Source organism: Harpia harpyja, chromosome 1, assembly GCF_026419915.1.
Source record: "Harpia harpyja isolate bHarHar1 chromosome 1, bHarHar1 primary haplotype, whole genome shotgun sequence".
Lineage (NCBI taxonomy): Eukaryota > Metazoa > Chordata > Aves > Accipitriformes > Accipitridae > Harpia > Harpia harpyja.
The window spans coordinates 9779997-9801048 of record NC_068940.1 but is presented as its reverse complement, the minus strand read 5'-3'; positions in this window follow the sequence as shown (position 1 = coordinate 9801048).

Here is a 21052-nt window from a genome sequence, read left to right as displayed (position 1 = left end):
AGAAATGGCATGCCCACCTTAGCTGTAAAACAACAGGGAGGATCCTCAGACCACTGGATCCTCTGGGACATCTCCTGACGTGCACGGTCTGAGAGTAGGTACCCCTTTGCTCCATACCCGTATGGACACCAGGTTATATTAAATCACAAGTGTGATTTTTTTTTTTACCTTAGTTAACTGCTTTTTCACATTTTAGAGTAACCTCCATTTTAAAAAAAATACATCACAAAACCTGGCATATGATCAGTTGTAAGTAATTCAGAACAAATCTGCACAGTTACTTGAGAACCATTACTTTTAATACAAAAATAGGACCAAAAAGAGTCTAAATGTCTGATCATATACTTTCACAGTGAGTATCTGTAACATATTTTTACTACATGTTCTCTCAAAGGCCTTTTCCAGTGTACTTTATCCTGACCTGTCACTTTTGATAATTTACTGGTTCATCCCAAGATCTTTCTTTCATCTTTTAATATATATGGGAATTTCCTGGATAAAGGCAAATCACTATTAGATCATCGTCTATCTCCACATCATGAAAGTAAATTCCTTGCCAACACTAAGCCAGCATTAGCTGTCCACAAGCCATTAATCCAAAAAGCTTAGAAAAGGTCGATTTTTTAAGCTAATAGTATGAAACCCACATAATATAACATTGGGATAGAAAGTTTAGGAAGTCTCTTTTGCAACTTAATTTAAATCCCCTGTAGACCAAAATGTCTGGATAAAGCCCGCAAAGATTAAAGACACTGGAGGACCTGATTTTCTAACCCATTGCATTTTCTATCCCTGTGCAAATCCACACAAATCTTTACCTCTTTGAAGTCGCTAGCAAATCTCTTGGTCTTTTCAATAGGACTTACAACTTCACTTCTGGTAATTACATCAGCCTGCCACTGTGGAACATCACTTCTGGGAAATGTTAATAATATAAAACTAGCCACTGCCAGATCCTCTTTGTACCAAAGCCATTTAATTTAAGTAGCTTTTTCTTTTCCTTGTTGAAGACGTGAGGATGTTACAAGCTTCACAGATGCACAAATTGCCTAAGAAAGGGACAGGTTGATCCTTTTAATAAGAGTTTGAACCCTGACGATACGTTTCAGAGAGCAGATCATGGCTAGGCAGTCAGCTCTCTGGATCTTCCTTCTCCAAGGCATGGCTTTCCTCCACCTGATACTCTCTCTCTCTGCACATGCCTGTCATAAGACTGTTCTGCAAACTGCTGTTATCAGCTACCTATCTCTCCCCCTAGGACCCATGTTTGGGCCCCCCATGTCCACGAGGGCTTATCAAACCTGCCAGTCTGTGCCCTTCCCCTGGCCGGCTCAGACGCTGTCTACATCTGCCATGCTCCTGGGGATGCTTCGCCTCTCTCTGTGCACCCTGATGGCTCAGCAATAAATGGAATACAAATATGGCTGGGTAAGGAAGTAGGTCACCTTTTATCAGCAGCCTGGGCACCCTGATAAATCTTTCCTTTGTGAACCTCTCCAAGCTAATATGTTGCAGCAGCAGGTTATGCTGGCTGAGGAGCTAATGCCTGTCCAGTGGTATTTCCCATTGCTTGCTACTCTGTGTCCACATAATGAAAGGCCATCTTCTCATGGCAGCCTGAAGGGCAAGGAAAGGCAAACAGAAGATGAAAAATGAGCTGCAAGGAGGGGGAACACACTGTTGAGTCCCCTTGTTTTGCTGATTAAGCTTCCAGCCAAAATATTCCATTAACGGAAACATTGTGCTTTGGGTTTTGTTTGTTTGTTTTGTTATGTTTCTCCATTAATTTAGGTACAGACACAAATGCACAAAGGAAAATCAAGCAAAACTAAACAAAATGTTTGACTAAAATTCTGGGGTTTCTGGTGGATCTTGGGAAAGTTGCATCACAAACACTGAACTCTGCGACATCAGTATCACCAAACTGTTGTCCGAGGTGGAATTCACTGTAATCCCATGGCTGAAAATTGCCCGAAGGCTCTCTTCTTTAGTAACAATGTGCCTTCCTCTTTAAAATGGCACGTTTTTATGGCCTGGCAGGTTACTAAAGCAAAAAGCTTCTTGTGCGCTGCAGGCTGCTGTTACTATTGCTGTTGCCATTTCTCTTCTCTATGGGGGAACTGTTGACAGAGCAGATGATAAGTCAAAGCCCAAGTGATGATCTGGGTGTTGACAGATAAGATCAACAGGTTTGTTGTCTCAACCCAGGCGCTGTTTATCCAGTACAATGGTGGGCTAATTTCACTGGCACTGGCTCTATGCTAATGCCCTGCCATAAGGGAGTTGTTATAATTCCACCTGAAAGCCGGCGCTGCTCCTCCCTTTCCCCTCTCCCTCCCACCATTCCTCCGGCTCCCTGCCAGGTAAATGTCAGCTGAAATGCCAGATGCAGAGGTTGCAGGCTCCGTGGTTTGTTTAGACGTATGTGGATTTGCTCGGAGTATTAAAATGATGCCAGTCTGCCATTGTGTCGGCTGCAGGTACTGCTCACTGAACAAGAATCTGTTTGTGAGATTTAAGGCATATCGCTCCCTAGGCATCAGGAAAAGCATACGGTGATAAACTAGTATAATTTGAGGCTGGAATTACTCTCAATTACATATTAAATCCTGTGTTATTCCAACACCTTTGATGATTTTATAGTGGATGGAGGCTTGTGCTGCTGAAGGTGAAATTTAGCCTGTTTTCTTCTCTTTAATCACAAACACAATCTTTTGGGAACAGCAGATCATTTGCATGTCTGCGTGACAAAGAATTATTACACAGAAGAGATAATTAAAAGCATCGCTTCATAGTTCTTGTTTGAGTCACTTAATTAGTTTTGTTCCCAGGTGATAAATGAGGGCTTTGCCAGGAAGGAAACAGTGTTTTCTTACTCGTCACCAGAAAGCATTTGCTGAATTATGTCAAACCTCTTACTACTATCTTCTTTGACAAGTGCTTGTAATTTCTTTACTTCTCCAAAACGTATCTCCCTGAAATCATCAGCACGAGATAAGGGCTATTCCTCAAGTGCCTCCCTCACACCTCTCCATTCATCACATCGCTTTGAGATTTATGCCCTTGGCGATAATCCCAGAAAGATGCTCACTTCTTAATCTCAGCATCAGAAATACGTCTGACGCAACATCCAATCCCATCAGTGGTGACATCGATTAGGAAGTAGCTGCTGGAAAGTGATGAATATGTAGAGGTACTTTCTGTAACGATTGCAAATCATAATTAGAGCTGAATGGAAAATATAAGTAGCTTGCCGAGAAGATGAATTTGCATTTTCTTAATGAATTCCCTCTGATCGTATCTATACTTCTTTCTCATGTTTGTGTTGCACAAACACCTGAGTTATAAGGATTTTTTTACCCACACAAGCCTAGGCTTGGTGAACCAGACTCAGCATTGCTCCTAATGTCCAAAGAGGCTGAAGGGGAGGTGGGAAAAGCATCTGCCCTTCAGTGATCAACCTTGCTGGAGGGCACTGGGCTTCCAGCCACTGTGGTGGCAAGTGCCAGCTCCAGAAAAGGTACAGCAGTGAGTTACATATAATCTACCAGGCTTTAGGGATCCTCTAAAGTACAGGGGACAATCATCCACCCGGGTGACCGACCTAACAGGTGAGATGCAGCTCTCCTGCATTAGCGCCTGTGTCCATCCTTGTGAACTTCATGCTGAGCAGAGCAGCCTGATTTTTTGGTCATATGGGAATTATGTCCTTTAACTTGTGCCATCCTGGTTTAGATTCTGTGAGGCATAATTGTTTTAAACTCCTAGGATAAGAGGTAATGAATGCTTGATACTGCCCGGTTATCATTAATGTTTGCTATTTTATTGATGGAATTATTTTGCTATAACTTCTCCTAAGCCATTTCCCCGCCTTTTATGAAAAAAATGGAGGTTGAGTCTGCCTATGCTAAAAATTGTAATGGTCAGCTGCCTCGTTTTTTTGTTAATAAACATTACTAACTGGAAACTTAAACTTTTTTTATTTATCAGACTGAGGCAGAACTTTAAAGCAGAAACTAGCTTTGAAGTGGGGCCCAAAGTAAGAAAAAAACCACAGCAAAACCTTTAATGTTTTATCTGCAGGTTTGCTGACCAAATCCATCTGCTTTATTTGACAACTGATAAAGACTGGCAGGTGCTCTAATGAGCCGGCTTTGGCTGCACTTGCAGATCATCCTTTTGAAACCTGCAGCAATGTCGTTCTCCAAATAGCTGAAAGACATGACTGACCTCAATGTCAAATGTCTCAGTGGATGTGTGCATGACCATTCTTGCGAGTATGTGTAAAACACCCTCCCGCACCCCCCTTGCTGCAGCTCCCTGACCCCTGCTCCTGTTTGCCCTACACACATGCACGCCCTGCCTCTGTATTTTGTTTTTTCCCTCTTCCATTTTGAGTCCGGTCTTTCCCGCAACAGGGATTCATCGGTAACAGTCCACATCTGAAGGAAAACTTGCAAAATGCCCCATGTCACCCCCGGGCCTGTGCTACAAGGGGAGGAAGGAGACGGCCAGTGCCCTGGTCTCTGGGTGCTGTTCTTATTTAGGCAACAGAACTTTATCATTAAAAAAGCAAGATTTATGGGAAGAGGTCGCATAAAATCACAGATCCCCAAGAATAACTGAGGTTGGAAGGGACCTCTGAAGGTCATCTGCTCTATCCCTTGCTCAGAGCAGGCCCAGTTTCAAAGTTAGCATCTTCAGTATCAATATGGTCTGAGACCAACTCATGCACCTTCATCTCTGCTTTGTAAGTACCAGCTGGGAATATCTTTTCTTTCTCATAGTCTAAGTGGACAGCATAATCAGGTTAAAATTAGAGCAAACGTTCCCAACTTGTATCTAGCTTTTCAGTTTCTTCTATTTTTGACTTGAAGAAGGACTTCTGTACCCAGACGCTTGTTTGCTTTTTCAGCTATATCAGCTAGTCTGATAAAAATATTACCTCCTCCTGCAAATCTTGCTGGTATTCTTAGACTCTCCCAGCAAGAACATTATCTTCAGTGACAGTTGCACTGACTCAACAGTGACCAGAGAATTTTTGTCCCTGAGATTACATACATTTTATCTCAGACAAACTGCTGAAGCTGTTATTGGAATAAGCAGACTAATCCAAGATTCCGCAATGCTATCTGAAGGCTTAAATGGTACAGAAATTGAAAAAGAAACTGAAGTAAAATGGCCAGTGCAAAAAGTCATTCTTTGTTTTGAATGTAGTTGAAATTCATTTGCCTCAGTTATCCAGCCCTTTTTTTGATGGGGTAATAAAATTTCACACTTTTTTTGCTGCTAAAGTTGACAACATGTTTGGTTTGCCATCACAAGTGAAAAGGGGAAAAAATTAGGAGAGCAGACTAAAAGACACAGGGTTGGGCAGAGATGTCAGTGGTAAGATGTGCTTTGCCTAAAGTTCACTTATCTTAATTATGGTAAATGATTAAAGGACATTACTTCATTCTAATCCCTATACTGACAGTTTCCTCTTGAAAGTAAAAGCTAAACAGCTGACACAGGAGCAATGCAATTATCTTTAAATTAGTCTTCACAACCAGAAATAAAACAGGAAAACCTTGACAGTTGTTAATTTTTACTGGGAATATTACGGGAAGCCTGGAGTAGACATTTTGCTATGTAGTCCTGCTGTTCCTGACATGACCAGGCACACACACAAAATTTTTCACTGTAGTATAATCTTGCTGTGTTGAATCAAGGCAGAAACTTAAAAAAGCTCCAACCATATTACCCTGAGCAATCCTTGACCCTCGCAATTACATTTTCAAATGCTTGGGGAAAGAAAAAAAAATTAGGATGAGCTGTTCAGGCTGCCTTGAAAGGAATGCAGATTCCATCAGTGTCCATTTGCATCACTCAGTGGAAATGACCCCAAAAAAATGTTCTCAGAATTAATTGCTCAAGCTTCCCTTACTGGATTAACCATACTTCTTCCTGGTGCCATGTTACTATTGGTTATGATTTAGACCAGTGGATCCATTCATCATGGACACAGTCCATCCTCCAAGGAGTTCACAGTGTGACCACAAGACAGACAGAGGACAGGAGAAAGGACCTGTTATTGGCATTTATAGATGGGGATGTGAGGCACAGAGGGGGGTTAATATCTCAAGGGGCAGCTTGTGACAGACTGGAAAAGGCACACAATTAAACAGGCTTGTGTCACGAAAGGAGAATATGATAGGGCAGAAATTCCAACCTCTAGAGCTCTGTCCTGTGCCTCGCACCGGGAGTAGCTGAAGGAGCATCCCTGCTCCTCGAGAGAAGCTGGTGCACTGGGCAAAGTTACTTCTCAGCCACAGACCTTCGCTCAGGACAATACCTCTTGAAATATCCCATCACAAAAGCACAAACACCAGCAAGGAAAATGTTAGCAGGCAACCTGCAAGTTCATGGGACGATTGTCAAATGGGGTTTTATTGCCTGTGCCACCGGGTATCCCCCTGCTTCATGGTGACGGTCCCCTGTAGCTTCTCTTCCTTCCTCTCCTTTTTGCCCTACCTCCTCCCAACAAATGCTGATAGGGAGGCTTAGTCTGAAGAAACAGGAAAGGAATTGTTATTTGCCAGAATAATTCTAGAGAATTTAGTGAGTTGCCTCTTGGACGTTAGAGTTCATAATTTGAAATGCTGAGGGACAAGTAAGAGCAAGCAGGGGAATGGAATTTCTTCCCCTAGTTTCCCCTCCCAAATATTAAATGTAAATATGCCAAATAGGTGGAAAACTTATAATGCAAGCACAGTTACAATCTTGAAGGACAAGGGAAAACAAAATACATTGCTGTTCCTGGAAAACTTATGTCTGAGGGCTGGCCAGATAACTGTAACAACTTCCACTAAGCCATTTGAGCAGTCGCACTGAATGTCTAGAAAATTCATCAGCTGTAAGGAGAGGAGCAGTCCTATCCAGGAGAAATAATTCATCTCAGGCAAACAAAGCAACTAATGTGGAAATGAGTGGCTGAAATCCCACTGCAATAAAAGTGTGATTATAATGCTATGGCTTTAAGATCTGTGAATATGATCATAGACTGTATTTGTCCAAACAATGGCTGTGTTCTTCCCTTCAGGTTTTGACTTAAAAATCTGCCGCAGGCCATTACTGTTTCGTGGTTAAAAAACTCCAACAATAATCGCTTGCTGTGAGCAGGAGGCATAAGGCACAGCCACCACCCTTTTGTAGCAGTTTGAGCAAATGCAGCATGGGCTGCGGGATCTCAGCGCAGATCCCACGGACGGTCCTGACCTAGGAGTAAAAAGAAGGTGCTGTCTGTAGCGGGTTGAGCACTGCACATTTCTCAACCGCACACAGGGTACCATAAAAAGGGTTACTACTCGGAGTCATATAAGGTTAGTACGTCAGACGTATGTGGAAACAGCAGTATGCTCATGTCCAAAGTATTCCCCTAACTAAGTACTTCGTATAGACTTTCTGCTACAGAGACTTACTCACACCTCTAACCAAGAGCATATGGGATGTCCCACTGAATTGAGAGGATGGATCATAAGCCTTATGTGTTGACAAGGTCAGAGACCATTGTTTGGTTTCTAAGCAAAATCTTCGGAGAAGGCGAATGAAATAAAAGGGACGGAAGTATATGCAGATGCAGGGTGAGGAGGTAAATCCTTCCATAGATCACAAAAGATCTTGTAAACATACCTTTTGGAATACATGTAGAACCTGAGGGTGCAAGGATCATATATTTGAAACTCAGCTAGCAGATGAGGCCTGACATACAACCAGATTTCCCTTATACACCCCATAGCCTACCAAATTTGCAACACCCAGGGGTGTGTATCTCAGTACTTCAGGCATTTGGGGTTCTTGCCAACTCTGCCCCAAATAGACTTAAACTCTATAATTACCACACATTTGCTAGAAGTACTGAGGTTGTTTTAACCTTTGGTTTAGGTCTGCATTTCTCCTGTGTCCGGTCTTTTGCAATTCAGAGAGAGCAGCAGCTGCAGCCCTAGAGAAACCATCTTGTACTTTCCTGGTTTGGTTTTGAAGAATACAGCTTGACATATCAAAGCAATGCTAGAGCATGAAATGAAATATGGGAGAAGCCCTCACAAAATCACTTTTCTAATATTGGCTGGGCTTTGCTGCTGGTTTTTGGTTTTGTTTTTTTTAAATAAAAAAGTTTGGTTTTGACAAGCATGCTCCATCAGACAACAGTGGGCTTATCATGTAAAATGGACCCACTAAATCACATAAAATGGACCCATTAAATCTGCCAGTGGGGATTGAAATATGCACTTACTGTGAGTAATACATATTAATTTTAGGAAGTTCAGTTGCTACAGGTAGCAGAGCTCATCAGATGCTGCATGGAAAGCTACACAGGTCTGGGTGACAGAGCCTGCAAGTTTAGCCACAGGGTCTGGGGATTCCTCAGGCAAAGCCATCAGCTCTTGCAGTCTTCCCAAACAGAGCAGCTACAAGAGAAAAGGAGCCCATGTTTTCTCGGAGACAGACTCATGGCTACCTAGCAGCTCTGGATTTCCTTGTTTTCCACCTCTCCTCCCTGCTTAACTTTTCCTTTAAAAATGAAGCAAGCTGAACATCAGGAAAAATCAACCCTTGTTGTCCATGACTAGGCTTAAAATGTAAGAGCTGCGTATAAGGATGAGGGATTTCCCTTCTGTTCTGCTGTGGACCAGCTGGGGATTCCTTTAACAAGCCTGGTCACAGTGAGCCGCTGCCCCTTGGCCCTGTTACGGCATCCTATTGCCCTACATCTTCTGGTCCCTACTTAAGTAAAAGCAGTACTGTACCTTCCCACACATAGACCTCAGATCCTCTTCCCCTCTCTTAGAACGGCTGCTTTTGAAAAGAAAGACTGCAACTACTCAGGCAAATTCAGAACAAGGAGGAAGGGAAAAATTAGGGGTAGAGTGGCTATCGTGGGGCAGGAAGCAGGCTTGGGGGATATCCTCAGACAGGAGACAGACAAATTCAATTATGTGACAGACATAAGCCTGCCATGGAGGTCATGCACAGAGGTTAATGAAATAAATGACAGGGGAGGGCCTTTGCTGGTAGAGGTCTGTGGGTGAAGCATGTAGTACCAGCCCTCTCCCAGCTCAGGGCACTGGTGCTCCGCCATCCTGGGGTCCCTTGAGCAAGGCATGGTGGTGATCCCCAGATGCTGCCTGGGTTTGTATCCTCACTGGACCCTGGGGTGGGGAGAGAGCCAGCAATGCCTCGTGCTCAGCACAAGTCCGTACCCCCATCCTCCGAGCCACTCCATTAATGAATACTGAGAGCAAAACGCCTACATTTGTAAGAGGGCATTTTGATTTGCTTCAGCACTAGTGGTAGCGGCGTACAAGTTTTTTCTTAGGAACACGTATGCGTGGTCTTTGTGACCAATCCTGTCCCATGTGCAGCAGTCCTGAGAAATTAATGCGGGAGGATCAGTGGAAGGAGTCTAACTTTTCAAACCTGAGTCTGTCTGCAGGCAAGGTTCACGGAGGTTGGGGCTCCACATCGTAACTGTCCAATAAACCAGCCTAGAAGATCCTATCACAGGTTTTGACTGAGGTTTATTTCACACCTAGGCACTTTTATCCTGACATATAAAATGGTCTTGAAGGAAGAAAACAATGACTAAGCACAGACTTCCACGGGAAGAGATGCCCAGATCTTTATGCAAAAGCTGCAGCTTATTTTTTTCTTTTTTAAAAGTACCTTCAAGTCAGAACAACAAAGTTGTTCCCCACACTGATTCAGACTTTAAATGCTCACCTGGTGATGACCGCATTGCCACAACTGACCCTACTAAATAAAGGGACTTTATTTAATGTGGCCCTCAATACATACTGTACTGTGTCCTCAAATAACAGAACTGTTTTACCAGCTTCTTGTTAGCTAGCCTCATTTTTCATCTAAAGATGGCAGTGTACTAAACCTCATGTCTCTTAAGTTGGTGAGATACTCTTCTATTTTATATAAAACCTGTGTTTTGGGAGAATTAGGTTCGACAACTCAGCTGCAGCTCATGAGGAAGAAAATTATATATTGTGTAAACCTTTATCTGAACAAATTGGCAAACCAAATAAACCTACTTCTCTTTAATTGAGTAAGCAAACTGCAGAAAGAAGGTAGCAGTGATAATAGGGTAAAGGTGGCAGAAGGAGAGGTGCCTGCTAAATAATACCTCGTCAACCAAAGGAGACCTGTGAGTGACTGTGTTCAAGCTACGAGAATCAGATGTACATGTTTGCACACATATATGGAGGAGTAAGGTGAACAGTGGTGAGGTCCATTTACTTTGATGTCTACTGGAACCCCGAGTAAGAAGCAAAACAAACAGGAGATGCAAATCTGAATTTTTATACTCCAAAGTAACCTGTTACTATAGGATTTGAGCCTCCTGTGGCATAATTCTGTCTGTAATTACATAGGAACGGCATTTGTGGTAGCGTCAGGATAAATATTACCTGCATTAGGTTTTGAACAAACACGAGTCGAGAAGTGTAGGTGTTCTCCAGCTTACCCGGTCCACATGCCACCAGTTACTTGGTTTTATTGGGTGCGATGGGCACCCAGCGCTTTGGAAAACTCGTGTTTGGAATGCCCTCTAGTGGCTCCCGCCGCGGCAGGTTCCCTCGCTCGGAAACCCTTCGTGGTCCCAGGGCTGCCGAGGTGGCAGGGCTGGCAAGGGGCACTGCCAGGGGACCCACTCGCTGGAGGCGGTCTAGGGCTCGCTTATCGTGATTTTTAATAATTCGTTTAATGGTTGGAGCCACTAACTTTTGGGGAATCTGATTTGTCATAGAGGAGCATAAACTCTCTGACTGTCTCCTGGAGGGAGGAGAGAGGAGACGGGGAAATACTATGGGCTGCGTTTGAATACATCCAGCCGAGGTATTTACTCCCACACCCCCTTATGTCATTTGCCTCGCGGCAATTCTCTTTGGATTTTGTACAGCTCCAATTTAAAGCTTATGCCAGCAAATTAGCGTTTCTGGGGCAAGAAACATTCTCAGCAAAAATTGCTTCTCTCTGGGTTGCGCTTGTGTGCAAAAGCAGACCCAACCTGGCTTCGTGTTACACGCTGGGCGTCTTTTACCCCACCGAGAAACCAAGCTATCTGGGGGAGCTGTGCTCAAAACCTGTACACAGGCACAGTCCTCGAAGCTTTTCAGAGCTGGCCTTGTCGACTCCTTCCAGCAGCAGATGCAAAATTAGTCTATATGTTTTAATAATTAACAGCAGCGATAAAAGTCTACAAGGTATCTCTAAGTTAATGTAAGACCTTGTCTGCTTAAATAAAGTTTGTAAACTAGACCTCTGTTTTTCCATCTGCTTTTTGATCTGACGCCTATCTTAATATAGTAGTCAGCAACAAGCAGGAGGGTGTGTTAACATGTTCCATTCATTAGCATTGCTACAGGCGAGAAAATACTTGAACTTTGAGAAAAGAAGCAAAACGAAAACAATAGAGTAAGATCAAAGTGAAATCTCTGATGATTTTTCTTTTACAGTGAGTTTCCTGCTTTTCCTCCTCATATTTTCTGAGATGTTTCTGCTCTTGGAGGTCACCCTTAGCTATTTTTTGGAGAAAGGTTACATGGAAACATTGATACAAGCATTAAAAAATCCCAAAAAAGAGTTAATGTAGGACCAGATCCGAGGACAAAATTTCTGCTTCAGTCAACACCAACCATTCCACTGCACTTGTTTTGCAAATGGGAGCTCCAGCTGTGAAGCCAGTGCTGCAGAAGCAGGTCTGCAGGTAAGGCATGTAAAGCATCTACAATACGCACTGAAGAGGAGAGCTTCGCTGAGGGTTTGGCTCTTTCTTCTTTCAGATACCATGTGGCAACACAAACAAATCAAAGTTCGAAGGACAGATCGCTTCCCAGCTGTGCCTGCCCCTTACCAATGTGGATTAATCCAGCAAAGCACCAATTTCCACTAAAGCCTGTTGTTACATGCATCTGGAGTGAGCGTGTAATCTTCCTGAAACTGAGTCCACAGGCAGAAGTGGTCACCAAATCAGTGGGCCCTGAGTGAGTACCACACACTAGCCATCAATGGTCCATCTTGATTTTGTTGGAAAAATGGAACCAGTAAAGTAAATGTTATAATTATGTACAAAATTTTAAGGTAGAAGAAATTGGTGGTACTTTTAGCTGGGATGCTGGATTGGCAATAGGAAATCAGAGTTCTTTTTTCTCTGCTATTGGTCTGACGCAAAGGCAAGTCATTCTACCTCTGTGCATCGGACAGGAGTCCTGTTCTAAAAACGCATATAATGAAACTGTCTCCTGGAAAGGGCATGGAAATCTGCTGAGGGGAGGGCAGTACCTAAATGCTAAAGGATATTATGATCACACGGTAGGTAATATGAGTGCAGCACTTCAGCTGACGTCCTGGGAAACACAAAACATGCTACTGGTCTCAGGTTTCTGATCAAAGCGTTTTGATGGTTAAATATCAAACACTCGAAGAGCACACAAGTACTTTCAAATGAGCTGCAGCCTGACAAGATACAAAGCAAATAACTGCAGTAAAATTCAGAGAAGAAATACATTACAGGATCCAACAATCTGGTCAAACTATTCCAGAAGAGAACAAGGTAAAAATCAATTAAGTAGGCTGTTAATTACCAGGTGCATGTTTAACTCCAGCTGCAAAACAATGACTACAGAGTAGCAAATGTAGCTCATGTGTGGGTCTTGAGCAGCACCCAGCTCAGGTGATTCACATCATGCTATGCTCTATTTAGTCTTCAGATAAGGATGGCTGTTGGTGGGAGATCAATCAGTAGAGTTTGTGGAGAGCAGCCTTGCCTGGAAAATTTGAGCTGGGCGGCCCTTGGTGGAGCTTGTTAGAAGCAACCCTTACTCCTTGGCTCTCTGGTGGGTTGTGCACTGCAACTCTCAGGTATATGAAAGCCTTGCTATGGTCTCTGAAGGATCAGAAAGGTTGGTAGTGCATTTCTGTTGACCAGAGGGTGCTAGTTGATATAGGCTGTGGTGGAGGAGGTGGTGTTACTGTTCTTGTGCTATGAATGGAAACCTGGGTCTTGAGGGGATGTATCCAAGAATGGGTGCTCCAGAGGTGGGAATTATTCTGGTGCTCCACTAATGGAAGTGACTACTGGAAACCTTCTACGTGGCATGGATCTCTTTGTGGTTTCACCTGCATGTCTGTAGTCCTGCATCTGTGTGTTGGAGCTGATGACCACAGTCAGCTTTGTTTTACAGAGAACTGCTCCAGTTACTTGACTCCTTCTAAGCTGAAAACACAGGTTTTTCTTGAGCAAAGTTGTGAGTTCTGTGTGCTTTGGGGACTACAAGAGACCCCTAAGATGCAGGGACTAGGTAGCTTAAACCTATATCCTTTCCTACTTTCTTTAGCCATTTCCTCTGTTTCACTTGTATTTAGTTTAACATTAGGATTTTTTTCCCTATTGCTTATGTGTTTGACTAATATATATTGCAAGGCAAAGCTGTTTCACTCAGCTATAACTTTAAAATCCCCCCAATATTCCATCATGTAGTTAATCTCAAAGTTGTCTTCTAGAATCTCATTATCTCCCCACCTATCATGGTAAGATTTTGATTCCCTTGTTAAAATCTAGTTTGCTAGTAACTGCCATCTGTTTGACTTTTACAACTTCTTGTTCAGATATGCTTTATTTCAGTGTTCATTTTAATTGCAGTCTGAGGTTACCTGACAATCGTTGCTTGACGTGTCCTGGCACCTACACAAGGGCCCCACCTAGGTCTAAGGTATGAGAGAAAATAAAGTATAACCTGATTCCATTGCGATGGGCTCATGTGAAAATGGTACCACTGCCATTTTGCAAGCTTTGGCAAAACATGAGCTATGTGAAGGGGAAAGTCGGGTCTTTTGCCCTTTTTTTGCAACAATATAGGGAAAAGACTTGAGATATAGAGATAGGGAGAGCATTATGCTATATTACAAGGTCTGTTCCCTTTATCACTCCCAAAGAGAAACCTATATTCTAATTTTTGGGTACCTAAAGTCATTTCAAAATGAAGAATAAACTGATAAATCAGCTTCACATAGAGTTTTGACTGCAACTGTATTCTGTAGCAGACGGGCAGCCTAGAGGCTCCATTTTGCAGGGTCTTTTCCTTCAATTCTGGTGAATACCAGTTTTCCCTTGCCCAGGTTCAACACCTGCTGGTGTTACCTGCTGCCAACAAACTGAGTTAATCTCAGAGTAAATCACCCTCCTACAAGGCTGCCTCTGTTCCTTGGAGCCTCAGTAGAAGATTCCCCTAGTTCTCAGAAAATCCAAAATCTCTCTTCTCTCATGTACCAAATCGTAATAAAGAAAAAGTAGGCATACTGTACTGAAAACACTAGGTGTTGCAAACAGTATTTTGTCTCTTTAATGCAGCTTGAGGTGTCATTTGTCTCTTAGTCTCTCAGCCCTTAAAACACCACTTTGTTGCATTTTCAAGCTTTGTGCCTCACTGTGAAGGCAAGACATCAATACTTTGTTTTGAAGTGCAATTAGCACTTTGAAAATAACATCCGACTCCAAGTTTCTATGAAAAATAAGTCCACAAGCTTTGTGTAACTTCATAGGATCATTATAGCCAATGAGACTGGCTACTTGTAACACAGTCGAAATATCTCCAAGTGCAATAAGGGCCCTTCAGATCTACCCACTGCTAACCTGTGGGTAGTTTTCATGCTTTTTGCATTGTGTGCTGGGTAGAAGAAAGAGAAAGTTTAGGAAATGTTATTGCTTCATGCAATATCTTAATACACATCTACCACCCACTGTGCATATCTAATGCGCTATCTACCACGTAGTAGAGCCTGATATTGCACCATAACAAAATTTAACAGCCGTTTGGAAGAAGAAAAATAACTTCTTATCTCATGAGCAGGCCTAAGTCTCTCCCTTCTCTCTGTCAGGCAGATCCACTGAAGTCCTACTTGCCCTGCCAGGTCGGAGTGTTCACTGTTTGTTGATTTATATTTGTGACTATTAGACTGATCCATTCTGATATGTTTTGCATTGTCTTTGAAAAGCTAAGGCTTTGTTTTCCTCAAGTTGCTTGCATTCCCTAGATCTCAACTGATTTCAGCAGAACAACATCTGTATGGCTGCAAAGATGTTGTATACAACTGGCAGAAATGAAATTAGGCTGTGCAAACTAACCTTTGTGCTGTTAGGTTTACTGTTTATGCTTACAGTTGCCCTGATAAACCATAGGTGTCAGTTGTTCCAAAATAAGCATAATACTTTGCTCCAGGCAGCAACTTGATGTAAAAGTCTTGGCAGGTGATTAGTTAATAATATCACTTAATCTGTTTCAGTAATTTAAATATTGTCAGCAGCTGAAAAAGTGCCTATTGCAAAGTAGCTGCTCTAAGGATGCTTAATCTCTTTGTAAAGTGCTTTTGAGATCTACTGATGAAAGTTAGGTGGTATTACTATTATTATTGTTGTTGTGTCATAAAATCTGGGCGTATACTACAAAATATTTTCTATGAGTACTCATTTGAATTTGGATTTTAAACAGACTGTTCTAGCCAACCTGTATTTCTTTCAAGCTTGCTTTCACAAATTTGCTGGCTGGTAAGCTTACAAGGTATACATTTTAAGTCTGAATTCTGCAAGCATTTGCTTTGTAAGTCTGATAGTTGAGATAGATGACTGTTGTGCAACCAGAAAACACCAATGCCTTGCAAAGTGTGACAGAGCAGGGGAAGATCGGTCTTTATGCAGTGATGTAGTAGCTGACAAACTGAGGTGGATAAACCCATCTGTTGAGCTTTCCAGTCAGAAACCAACCCAAGAATCTCTCCTAGGTTAAAGGTGGGCAAGCTCTGCTTGCCAATATTTGTTAGATTGCCCCACCAATGGGCCATGGCTGTTGTCCTTGCTTGAGCAGAGATGCTATGACTGTGAAAGAGGATCCCTGTCTGTTCAGTGAAGCATTTAAAGTCCTGCACATGTGAACAGAGTAAAACATCATAATTAATCACATTTTTCAAGTCTTTTGCTCTTTAGGCAGCAGAGTCTGTGTGGAGAAACCACAAGGGCTTGGTGAGATCCAAATAGCTGTGTTTACTGAATATACACAAATGTAGGAGGCTAGAAACCCGCACCGATGAGCTGGCTGGTTTCTGGCACCTTCAACACCAGAGAGCTGCAGAGGGCCCAACCAGCCATTTAAAGGCAGAGTACATGAGTAAGAATGTTATGTATGGGTTTTTAGTGGTGTTTTTGAAACCCATAGCAGTAGGACACCAACATAATTTAGCCCCCTTTTGAAGCTCCCTTGTGTTTCCAGAATGATACAAGTCAGCCACCTTGTGTGCACCCAGAGGGTCTGACTTCTAGTTTTCACTAGAAATGGTTGCTCTGCTCTTGTCCAGTAATACAGGTCTGCCATGGAAGACCCTGACTGTGCCCTCTTGGGCAAACTCTGCCTTACCCTTGTAATTTTTATTACCCTGACCTGAACAGCTCTAAATGGGCAAGGATACTGTGGGGGAAAATAGGGGACACTGTATTGGGTATGGGTGGTTGTGTGCAGGTACCACTTCACGGCTGGATCCAGGAGTGGGTCTCTGAGATTGCTGAGACAGGGTGTCACTGATGGGTGAGCCTTCAGCTCTGCTTTTAGTGATATTCTTATGGTATGAACAACCGATCAATATCCATGCACTATAACAATATATACAGTAACAGAACACACATACTGTAATTGCAGCACTTGAGTTGTCCCAGTTGCCCGATATTGCTGTGCTATCTGGGAAGGCACTGCAGGTTAAGGAAGCTGTATGTGAGGTGATTGGGAGCAACAGCTGAACCTCAGCAGAAGAATCGCCTCAGTGGTGCTGCAGGTACAGCGTTGCTTTCTGATCACTTCATGTTGTCCCTGAAGATGAGCGAGCATTTTCCAGGGGTTTATGATGAATGTGTGGAGGAGAGCATGGAAACGCGCAGGGTGCAAAACTGAATCTACGTATGTCTGTGACTGTTGCATAAGTCCATGTTGACCTGCTAAGCTTTGCTGTGGGGATGCACATGCTCACAGGACTCAGCCCCTTCTCTGTGCAAAGCAGCCCAGCAAAGTAGCTGATGCCCAAGTAAGGACCAGCTGACCTTGGGCTTACCAGGTCCCCACACAGAGCAGCCCAGCAATCCTCTGCAGTCTGGCTGAAGGGTAGTGTGAGGAAGAGGCTGGGGTTGCACTGAGCAACACTTCCCTGCGGAAGGCTCCGGTTACCCACCATGACGTGTCTCTAATGATGGCTGGAGGGTGAAAGTGTCCATAGCCCATACCCCACCCTGAGAATTCCCCCTGCCTCCCGGGCTCTTCCCTTTCTGTCCGCAGAGGATTCTGGAGCCTCCTGGTAATGAAAAGTCAAGGTCTATCAAGTCAAAATGAGAATAACAAAGCAAAGAGGATGCCTCAGAGCTTACTCTCCTCTCCATGGCTCTTCTGGGCTGTGGCCGACTGTGTGAAAGAGCCTCACTCCATTCCAGGGAACCAAAGGCTGTTTATGCAAGGGGAGGAAAAAAAATGTGCTAGTAAAGGATTAAAGATTTAATAGTCATAAAGGAAAAAATGCTCTGTAATGAAGTATCAACACCAATTGACTAGTTTCTGCTGTTCTGACAATTGCCAGGTGTTCTGCAGTAGCATGATCTGCACCTGCCTGTGTTGTTTCGGCAGCACGGAGGTGCTCTCCTCCCCACCGAGCAGCCTCTTGCCTTGCAAATCTCCCCTGAGAAGGGTGGGAGCAGTTCATGTTTGGTATGTTGTCATGGAACCAGAAACCCCTTTGGGCAGATAGTTGTCATATTTGCCTGTTCGGACAAATGAGGGAGCGTTCCTCGGCAGCTTTTTGCCGGGGAGCTGGCGGCCGTCTGGGGGTGTGCGAGGCTGCGCGGGGATCTGCCTGGGGCTCCCCCCCTGCCCATGCTGCGCTCCCCAGTGCCAGGGGCTCAGCAGACCTGGAGCTGGGCCAGCTCCCCGAAGACCTGTGCTCGCTTGCTGTACCTTGGCCTGGTCTAATCTCTCCCGTGGGAAGCAGCACGCTCCTTCCAAGGTCAGCGTGCGTGCCGAGCTCATGAGGGGAGCGGGCACGCAGACTTTGGCTTGCGGGTCTCCTTGGCAGAGAAGGGTCGCGGTGGGTGTAGGGTCTTGCTGCTAGTGCTGCTGGCTGGGCTTTAGGAGTGACCGTGGCTCGAGTTCAGGAGCATATTTGTCTCTGAATGTCCCTCATGTTCAGAGAATTAATCTTTTAACTTGAGTATCCTTTTCTTCTGGCACTGACTTCTGTCTACCAGACTCTAAGCGCTTCTGACACGCTTTTCATAGAGTTTTCACCATTCTATCCCTGATTCTGTTAAATACTGCATCAGCTCTGTGTGCTCCAAGGTGCTGGTCAGTGTTGGGACGTGGATAAGAAAGAATGAGGAAAGCAGGCGATGCCGAGTCTGGGTTTGGTCATTTGTATAGCTATAATAGTCCTGTCTTCTGGCAAATTTCATCATCCAACTCATCTTTCCTCGTGTCTAATCTCCTGCTCCAAACCTGATGCTTTCCCCGAGGATGGTACACCCCCTGTATTTCAGTACACTGACACCCATACGTACTGTACTACTAAAGGCTGGAGGAAGAAGCTGTCATTACTAATATACTTTAAGTCACTGTTCCTAGAAGCTGAGGGTGAGGTCAGACAGCAGAGTGAGGCCAACATCGTGCCTTGCTGCCGGTGCAGGGGTTAAACCACCACAAGGGTCTCCCTCTCCATCCCTCCCCTTCCCAGCAATGCCATTTCACTCCTTCCCTGCCCCAGCCCTGGCATGTGTCTGTTTGCACAGACTTATTCAGCCCACTAGACTGGCTGTGGGTTGTTTTCCCTCCCCTCCCTGGGTTAGTTTCCTGCTGGATTACTGGCTTGAATTGGTTTATCTGCCCATCGGCTGCGCACCAGTGCCAGCAGGAGGGAGCGGGGAGAGGAGATGGGCTGGGGTGGATGCCCTCTCCTGCGGCGTCTGCGAGCCTCAGTATCAGCCCAGCCCTATCATCTCACCACACCCTCAGACAGAAAACTGAAGGACACTTCAGCTATTCCCAAGATAGATGTCTAGATAGATAATAACAATAGACAATAAGAGCTGTGTACTGCACACAAGCGTTTTTGGCAGATAACAGCAATTCGGATATTGGAGCCTGAAGAGCAATGCTAGATCTAGCTGTAACTGCAAACCCACCAACACAAAGGCACACATATCTAAGTGCCTTTTTTTTTCCCCCTTTGCTTTCTGTTGCACTTTACCTGGATGAATAGAGACTTGTCTGAATTAATTGCATTCTATTACCATAAAGGTGGTGACTTTGTAACTGCTGCTAATTACACTTCAGAAATATGCTACTGAAAGATTGGCACATCTGTTACAATTACTGCTCCTCCCATCATTACATTTCAAAAATATATGTGTATATATTCAAATTTGGTTTTGAAATCAGATTAATCTGGTGTGTTCTTGAGTCTTGGCCTTGAATTCAGAAAGATGCACATGTTCCGAGATGTATTTTTAACGAATAAGCTTTCCTATTAAAAATTCAGCTTATCATTTTGCTCTTCTCCTTCCTCACTGATTTAGACCAAATCTAGACTTTCAAAGGTGCAGGTTTAAGCAAGCTTCAACTGAACTTCTGTAAGGGAATGCAGCAGTAAATGGGATTATGGTTACGAGAGAACCTAAGTCTGCCTAGGTTTTTAGAATCACTAAAATTTCTACCAAAGTGGCCAGTTCCTACGAAGTTGTGTGAACTGTGGTGACTTTTTGAGAGTCCATAAAAATTGGAGCCTCGCTAATACTTGCATTGGCAAATCAAAGGCTGGATATAATTTCTCGCTCAGTCCTCGGTTCAGGAAGCATTTAAACAAACGAGTAATCCTATTTCTATTCAGCAGGGCATTTAATTTCAGTAGCGCCAAAGGAAAAAAGGCTTTACCCTATGGTGGGTCTTAATGTGGCTGAGAACTGGAGGACATTATGATTTGCAGTCTGAAATTTCTTCTGTAATGAACTGCTTTCATGCTTGACACTACTGGGCATAAGACCAAATTTGATTCTCATTTGATCTTAATAGTTAATGCTAAGTTCCTAAACCCTAAGTGTCTGTAGGATGAACCTTCTTCACAATTTTCACAGATGGTCAAGTTTTCACAGGTGCTGAGTGTCTCTGTTCCTGGCAGAACTGAGTGGCACAGGCATCCTGTAGAAGAACAAAAAGGGCTTTATAGCCTATCCCTGACAACCAGCTGCCAGCTCGTAGAGGCAGTTGGCCACCTCTCTTGCAGTGTTTCCAGTGACTTATGGGTCAATAAAATAAAGCTTGTTACTAAAGGGCTAAAGTCATGCTCTGATCTTTTTGAGAGCCTGCCTGGATTGTCCATAATCTTCTGTTTATCAACTATTGCTAAAGTTCATTTATTTATAACCATGACAAATAACCCTCATGTACATTCCTCCAGTGATTTATTGTGCAATTGTTTTGCATTCCTGAAATGTAAAACAAACCATCAAAGTAAGACATGATGCAAGATATTAATTTTTAACGGAGGAGAATAATTCCTTGAAATGGACAACGCAAAACGTAAACCAGCTGTTCATACACTATGATAAGATTTAAACTAAAAAGTTACAGTTCTGATGAGCTCTCCATGAGAAGTGCAAGCTGTTTTATTGTAGAACAGATAATGATTATGCCACTTCATCACAATGTCACCTAGCTCTCCAATAATTCATCATCCTGCCTTAAAGACTGGGCTGTTGCTGGGCAGCCTTGCTCTAGAGCCTATGACCCTCATTGACCTGCAGTCAATGTTGCAGAAAGTGGCTCACGCCGCCAGTTTCCATTACAGAAAAAGAGGGCTGAATCAGGCATTTTGTGTGTGATGTCAATGGTCATGTTTATATCTAATCGCCACTTCTCCATGTAACAGTGTGTACACCAGGAAGCTGAGCTGCAATTAGGATACCATAGGAAAGACACGGAGGTTGTAC